This window comes from Empidonax traillii, unplaced genomic scaffold, assembly GCF_003031625.1.
Source record: "Empidonax traillii isolate 1590-97213 ecotype Southwest subspecies unplaced genomic scaffold, ASM303162v1 scaffold871:size411375, whole genome shotgun sequence".
Lineage (NCBI taxonomy): Eukaryota > Metazoa > Chordata > Aves > Passeriformes > Tyrannidae > Empidonax > Empidonax traillii.
The window spans coordinates 337,436-344,702 of record NW_020956064.1 but is presented as its reverse complement, the minus strand read 5'-3'; the positions used below and the strand labels follow the sequence as shown (position 1 = coordinate 344,702).

The 7,267-nt window shown below is 34.7% G+C and overlaps 1 long non-coding RNA gene across 2 annotated transcripts; it reads right to left on the bottom strand.

Moving 5' to 3' along the window:
* Window positions 1–285: 285 nt before the first annotated feature.
* On the bottom strand, window positions 286–6,554 carry LOC114067153. 2 transcript variants are annotated; one of them, XR_003573335.1, is made up of 3 exons: window positions 6,508–6,554; window positions 4,093–4,173; window positions 286–301 (listed from the first exon to the last, which is right to left on the bottom strand). It is a non-coding gene; the product is annotated as an uncharacterized LOC114067153 (long non-coding RNA). The 2 variants fall into 2 exon arrangements; XR_003573334.1 differs by lacking the exon at window positions 286–301 and adding an exon at window positions 944–998.
* Between the last annotated feature and the right edge of the window lie 713 nt (window positions 6,555–7,267).

Below are 7,267 nucleotides of genomic sequence, written 5' to 3'. Positions count from 1 at the left end.
TGTCTGAGTTCAAAGGGAAGAATTATGAAATTTGCTGATTTTAATTTCTGTTTATGAAATGATATCATAGAAAGGAATTATCTTTCCCTTGTTTTTAATTCCATGTTTCCAAGTGGGAATATATTCAGAAACAGTAGAAAAAACATTAAAATTTACTTCTGAAACTATGATGGAATAGTTCGATTACAGCAGAATAGGAAAATGAAAGCTGTTTCTAAAGGTTTGTTTAAAACATGTCCTTAGATATCCTCTTTTTCTTTTTGGTAAATATTTTACAGTCTTTTGTTGTCTGTGTGATGCTCTGTAGTTCAGAAAAAAGAAGATTCTACATCCTCAGAAGATAATTTGTACTTAACAAACACCACTTTCAAATTATGAAACTCATTTTTCCTGAAATGTATCTTCAGATTCAGAAAGCATTTTCTCCACACACTTACAGTCAGAATAGCATCCTTTTTTTCAAAAATGGAAATATATAAATATATATTTTTGCAAGCAATTTTAAATAATTCTAACCAATTCTAGCAAATATTTCTATAAATAGTCTTTAACAATCTTTAAACAGAATTGCACTAAGGTGCAAAACGCCTTTCCTAAAAACAAAAAGTATCATAAAATGCAACTTAAAGAATTTGTTTCTATTCATCATGTAATTTAGGAAGTAAGTTGCTTTATAAGAGGAAAATGTTTTACAAATTTTTTTTCATCAGTTGGCATGTTTTTATAATCCACTTATTTAACTGCTCAACATAAGTCAATACAAGCTAAAGAATGCAATAATTATCTTTTATTTGAAGTACTACAAAAATATGTTCAATGCTCACATGAAACCAAGAGCTAAGAATTCTATTTCTGGATTTTTTATTGATTTCCTGCATGTTTTTGCATGAATAACGCTTCTGTTCTGCAGAGTGCAGCCCTGCTCCTTACATGCTCCTTACTTTGCTTACATTGACTATTTGTGAAATGAAAGTTCTAGTCTTTCTAATGTTTGAAAGCTGTAAAAGATATAAATTCTGTCACTTGGAGTATTTTATTTTATGTAATGTAAAACAGTACTCAAAGGCAACATGATGGCTCTTAAGAAGTATCCAGCAAGTAGTGGATCTGGAAGTCTGAACAGATCAGCATGGATGACATAGACAATACTAAATGCAGCAATAGTAACATTCAGAATTTCAACATATCCATGTCTTTGCATTCAAGAATTTTCAGACTCCTGAAATTTCCATTTAAAGAAATACTGCTTTCCTAACTGGCTTAATTCCACTAAAAATGATGAGTCAAATTATAATTACTGCCACACAAACTTTGATTCCATGCAAGGAAAATGTTATGTTTTCAGTCAGTCACCAAGCTGATGTGACAACTCATACAATAAAAGGCAACTTAATTAAAATTGAAAAAAAAAAAAAAGGAGACCCATTAGACATTAATACTATTGTATCGCTCAGAAAAGAGTTAGGAAATAAACTTGGATAAAAATGGTTTAATCTTAGAAAACAGTCAGTTTATTCATTTAGACTATGGAAGTTTTCTCACAGGCCTCAGAAGAACATATGTGGATTTTAGCTGAGTTAATCCAGAGGAAATGAAATCTTTAATCTTTTCAAAGATTATAATGTTCCTTTTTGCTTTGTAGCCACTAATACCAGGAGACAGAGGAGGTAGTTACGACCTAGCTGATAGACATATGTTGTAGCAAAGCTCATTAGTTCTGTTGTCATTAGCAGAAAGGTTTATTACTTAGGGGTTGATCCGCAGAGAAAGAAAAGCTGCAAGAAAATTACTGAATGTTGTGTTGCATTTTGTATGACTTGAAACTTCTTTGACATATGATTGGGCATCTGGCTGATGGTTTCTAGGAGCTATTGGGCTATCCCAGCAGTTCCAAAATAAATGTCACTACTCAGTCTGTAAGTTTCATCCCTGTTATAACAGAAGAGAGTATTTGCAGGAGTAGGACACAGTCCAGGTTTCTGTGCAGCTCTTTTCCTTAGGAAGAACTTCTGGTCTTTACTCCAAGCTGGCAGAAAGACCACAAATATCTTCCCTTGCTCTGGTCAGCCCAGGGAGTGCAGAAGAATTAATTCATTTCCATTTGAGGAAGAGGGAAGGCTGTGGCATTGTGATGCAAAAAACCCCACTACGAAACTTTAGAAAGGCATCATAATTTAACTAGAATTAACTGTAATATACTGATCTGCTGCTACTGCCGTATGCTCAGATTTGTATAGTATATCCATATCATGTTGCAATAGATAGTGCAGTTTGCTTTGACTGTCTTGGAAGAAGGCACAAAATGATAATTGCAACTATCTGTTAGTTGGGCCATATTGTCTAATAATTTTTATAGCCAAGTTTTTGGGATCAGGACGTGAGTTTGAATATTTGTTGTTATTTAAGGATTGTGCTGTTAGGAGGATGAAGTAATTTGGTTTTCCAGGCATACTAGAGGCATTGCCTATAAAACTGAATTTCCCATATGGAGAGAACAAATTTTCTATGTCTCACAAACATGCTGAAGTGTTCTGAGAATAAGTGCCTAGTGCATGTTTGGGGACTGGCCTTGATGCTACATGGTTAGTATGCTAATATTTCAAATTAGGAGTTAAAATTAGCAATGTGGCAGCAGTTTCACAGCGTGACTGTATCATCTTTGTATGACGTCAAACTAGAAAAGTGTACCATAGTTTTGCCAAGTGCAAAAATGTGAGTGCTTGTGCTTGTGTCACTGTGTTGGTTGGTTGGTTTGGTACCTCCATTGTCTTTTACCTTCACAGAAAAAGTAAAGGGTTAGTATGCACAAGGAAAGTCATCAATAGTAAATTGAATGTTATTGACTGAGCAAGCTACCAACTCACAGTCATCAGCAAAAAGGAGCTTGCTGATGAAGAAATCAGCCATATGTGTCTACAGACTGAACAATTTGCATCAGTAAGAAACTGAATAAATGTAGTTCTGCCAGTGGCACAAAGTGCTTCCCCCTGCACAACAGAAAGGAGATGTAAAGATGTATGGAAACTATTTATGATATTAAAAAGATCTTGCCATTTCCACCTATCTAACCATCATCTTATTACAGAGACTTAGATAAGTCAGAAAGAAAATTTGGAGGGCATTCATGGGGTTGCAAAAGCTTCAAGAGTCCCTTATAATTCACATTAACAAAAGCTTTAATTAGATCAATGGTCAGCAAGCAAAGACTGTAACTTGAACTGATACTATTTGAAGTGGATTGTGTGTATAGTGTTACTTTCTTAATAACGCCATGTGGAAGTTTTGGGAAGACAGATTACACAAAACAGAGTTTCAGTTGCTCAGTTTAGGTATGCTAGAATTTTCCTAGCATCAGAGAAGAGAAATGCCAGAATAATTTTCACAGTTTGCATCATGATTTTTTGTAATAGATATTGTTGGTGTCTTTGAATTGCTGTGAAATTGCCTCCTGCTTTCATATAATGTGAGAAGACCACGTGGTGTTCGTGCTGCTTTTTCAAATGTAATTTGCCATCATGTCTTTTCCAGGCCTGTATTGTACAAAGTCACCGAGTGTGCTGTTTCAATGTCAAGGCTTTGTAAAAGTCTTTCTCCATTTTTGACTGAAAAATTTGACAAGTCATCTTTGCTTTTTGAGCACAGGAGACTATAAATTTCAGTCTATGACAAATTTCTGTCATTCTCAGAACTGTGACTAAGGATATTTTATTTTACACTTCATACTGCTGAAGTATTGCATTAAGTTTGTTGAGCTTACACAGTGTAATGGGTGAAAAGATATGTGTGCTGTCACTCTCTTACCTATGCAAGAAGTATATAATACAGGTACAGAAACTGCATAGAGTAGGCTGATATTGACAAATACATGTTGGGTTTTGAGCTGTTTTATCTAGTAAATGGTATTGATTTCTCTGGATTCAATGCTACTCCAGAGTGCTTTTAGGAGTGATGATGGTTTTATGTTAATTTAAAATGTGTTTATACCATTTTGTGACTACATTCTGTGTTAGTGGACACCTGCTTCCATCATGTCCAATACAGTCTTGGGCATCTGTTCTATATGTAATTTGTGTGGCTAGCAAATCTCATTACCTGCAACTGCTGGTTTTCTGTTTGAGTTTTCAGCTGACAATCCCAAATTTGTGGCAATGCTTGAAGACAGAGGTATAGTTTCTGAAAATTGACAAGAGCTCAGGATAAGTTAGAGGAATTGGAGGGGAAAACAAAAGCAAGCAAGGTACTGGTTTTTAGACTGAGGAAATAGTCTGGGTTGGGTTTTTTTTTTACCACAATTACATAACTACCAGAACAAAAACAGAAAGACGGTTCATCTTACGAAGTCTCCAGATACAAAACCAAATGTAATTTTAATTCAGGCTGAAACAAACAAAATAAACAGAGTATATGTGGCACAACTTAAATAAAAGTATGTACCATACATATATGTTGAATGAAATAATAACCAGTCCAAAAACAAGTGATTAATAATTAATTTTTTAAAGTTTTTTTAAAACAAGTTTAAAGCTGTTGTAAAGCTTTTCTAACATCAGTTTGACAAATACAAATGCATTTATCGTTTATGTCAGACTTGTCTGATCTGTATAATTTTTCCCCAAAACGGTGTGAAGCAATTTGTCCATCTCTGTGTACCTTCAACAGAAGGCAATTGAAACAGTCTTTCAATCCTGTTACTGTATTTCTGGTGAGTTACTGATGATGTCCCTCCCAGATGCAGTAGAGTAACACACTATGACAATAATATGTAGATAAAATACAGTACAGAAACTGGCACTGTGCAAGTGATGGATAATCTGCTTGTGCGCATCATATTTAAATTACATCCTAACACCTTTTTGTACAGTATCTTTTCTACTGAAACAACAAATTAAAGGCATAGGTTAACTTGGCATTATCTCCAGAGTTCTCAGTCCTCTGTTAACCTACTCATATTTTTTTTATCATTTCCATTTCCCACTTCCTATTCTTTTAAATTCTTTCTGCAAACAAAACATCCTCACTGAGAATCAAACTCTCTTTCTTCTTCCGTTTCTTCTTTTACATTCCTCTTTTTTTTTTCTCTCCTTCTCCTCCTCCTTCTTCTCAGTTTTCTTCTCCGTTCTTCCTTTGCCATTTTTAGTGGAATTAAGAAATTATATAGACAAAATCTCAGAGACACTGACCAGCAAGATTTTTTTTTAAAGGAAAGCAGAGGAAAAGCACCAGGCAAAGAAATAGCAGAACATTGTTTGGTGAAATTCAGAATATATAGTTGTTATAATAAGCTGTTCTTATTATCAGGAGAAATAAGGACCATGCCTAGCTCCTACATAGCTATCAAGTGGCATTACACTTCTGCAACATACCAGAAATGGTAACATAATACACAAATCAGACATAAAATGGCATTCATTGTGATGCTTTTCATATTAGTATGGGTTTAAATGACTGGTACATGACTGTGTAAGTCAGCAGTTCTCAAATTGTGTGCTGTGGTCCATAAGAAGCCTCTTTAGCATTTAGTGCTGTTGTCCACCTGCCCTCCTCCAATCCTAACATGAAGATAGATGAAATACATTAAATACTTTTCAATAATACTGTACCAGTATTTTGCCAGCTCTTATATTTATTGTATTGTCCAGCTCTTGGTTGAACTGATTTGGCATATATTGTTAGTAATGGGAAGAGAGAGGAACATTTTATTAAGAAAAACCTTTTTGAGGCAGTTTGTAAACTTTCTAAGCAGGGTCACTGTCACCACAGCAACCACAGGAGCTGGACTTCACTCTTTAGACTCTTTGACTTTCATAAAAATTGCAGCTCGTGGTTCTGCCAGGGCACACCAGCCTGAGCACATGCCTTCTTCTGTGTTTCATGCTACTGCCACTTAGAAAGCATTATTTTGGAGCTCTGTATGGTTACCTTTTCTCCTTCTCTTTCAATGGGGGCAGTTTTGTCTGTTGTCTTTGCTTCTTTCTTCTGCCTTCTTGTTGGGAGAGTGGAGGCAATGACAGTACCACAATGAAGTGCTTGGCTGTGCCAGCAGCAATTAGCTGCTCAAATAGTTGCTTCTCTTCCCTAGAGAAAAGCCACTAAAGCAGATGAAAGCATCCTGTGGGCTAGACTTGATCCATGGACTACCTGTAGAACTTGTAGAACTCATTAGCATCTCCTCTATTGCTTATAGTCTGCTAGGTGTAAAGGTATATTTAATTTAATTTTAAATGTTATATTCCTTTAATGAGACAGACATTAGTTGCAATATATAGAGCAGTTTTGTCAAGGTAAAATGATGTAGGTCTTGGATATAAAGTGCTTGCTAGAGGGCTTAGTGGCATAAATATTTCTACTGCTAGAGAAAGCTGTAAGAAAGTCCACCAGTAAAAATCGAAGCTTATGCTAAGTAAGATCTTAAACACGTCTGTTTTCAAAAATAATAAAGTTTCATGATTTAATTTACAAACTGCAAAGAAAGCAAGGGCACTACATTTATGTAAAGATTCTACTTACCTATGTTTTATTTTTTCTGAAGACCGAAAGGCCGATTTCTGAGAACTTCAGTGAAAGTTAGGTGCAGGCTTCTGGAAGAATAATACTCCAGGATAGTAGTTAACTACCTTCTGAGGTGTTTCAAAAGATATTGGAGGGTTAAATGTTCAGCTTGTAGCTGTAACATTTAAACTTGAGCTTGGGAAATTTAAATTCAATAAACATCCTTGCTACGTTCTTTTCAGAAAACAAGCCTCATGCATTTTTATGTGCTTCTCTATTATTTAATATGCTACACCTTACTTAGATTTAGTCAAGAGTTCCGAAAGAAAATAAAAAATACAACTGGGATTGCTGTTAGATGTACTCTGCCAAATATTATTTTGCCCAGGTCATGTATAGGGTGCTATCATTAGTGTTCTGTGCTAGAAATTTTATTATTGTTTGAATTTTTTTTTTTTTTTTGGTTGTTTTGTGCCCTTTCTTATGACCTTGGGCCTCAATCAGCTCATTAAAAATTAAATTGCTAATTATAACCTGGCTTTGTTTTCCACTTTGATCAGAAAGCACAATAGGTTCCTTAAGTGGATTTACCCATAAAATATTCTGGTAATGAGAATAGAAAAAGCAAGTTTAATAACTTTAATATCAAAACAAAAGCTACAGAAATTCCACCAGAGGATAATAACAAAAAATTTATCTAACAAAAAGATAAAATTCCTTGAAATACCAAAAATTCCATTTTCTAGCTTATTAAATTAACATCTTTAACAATTTGAAG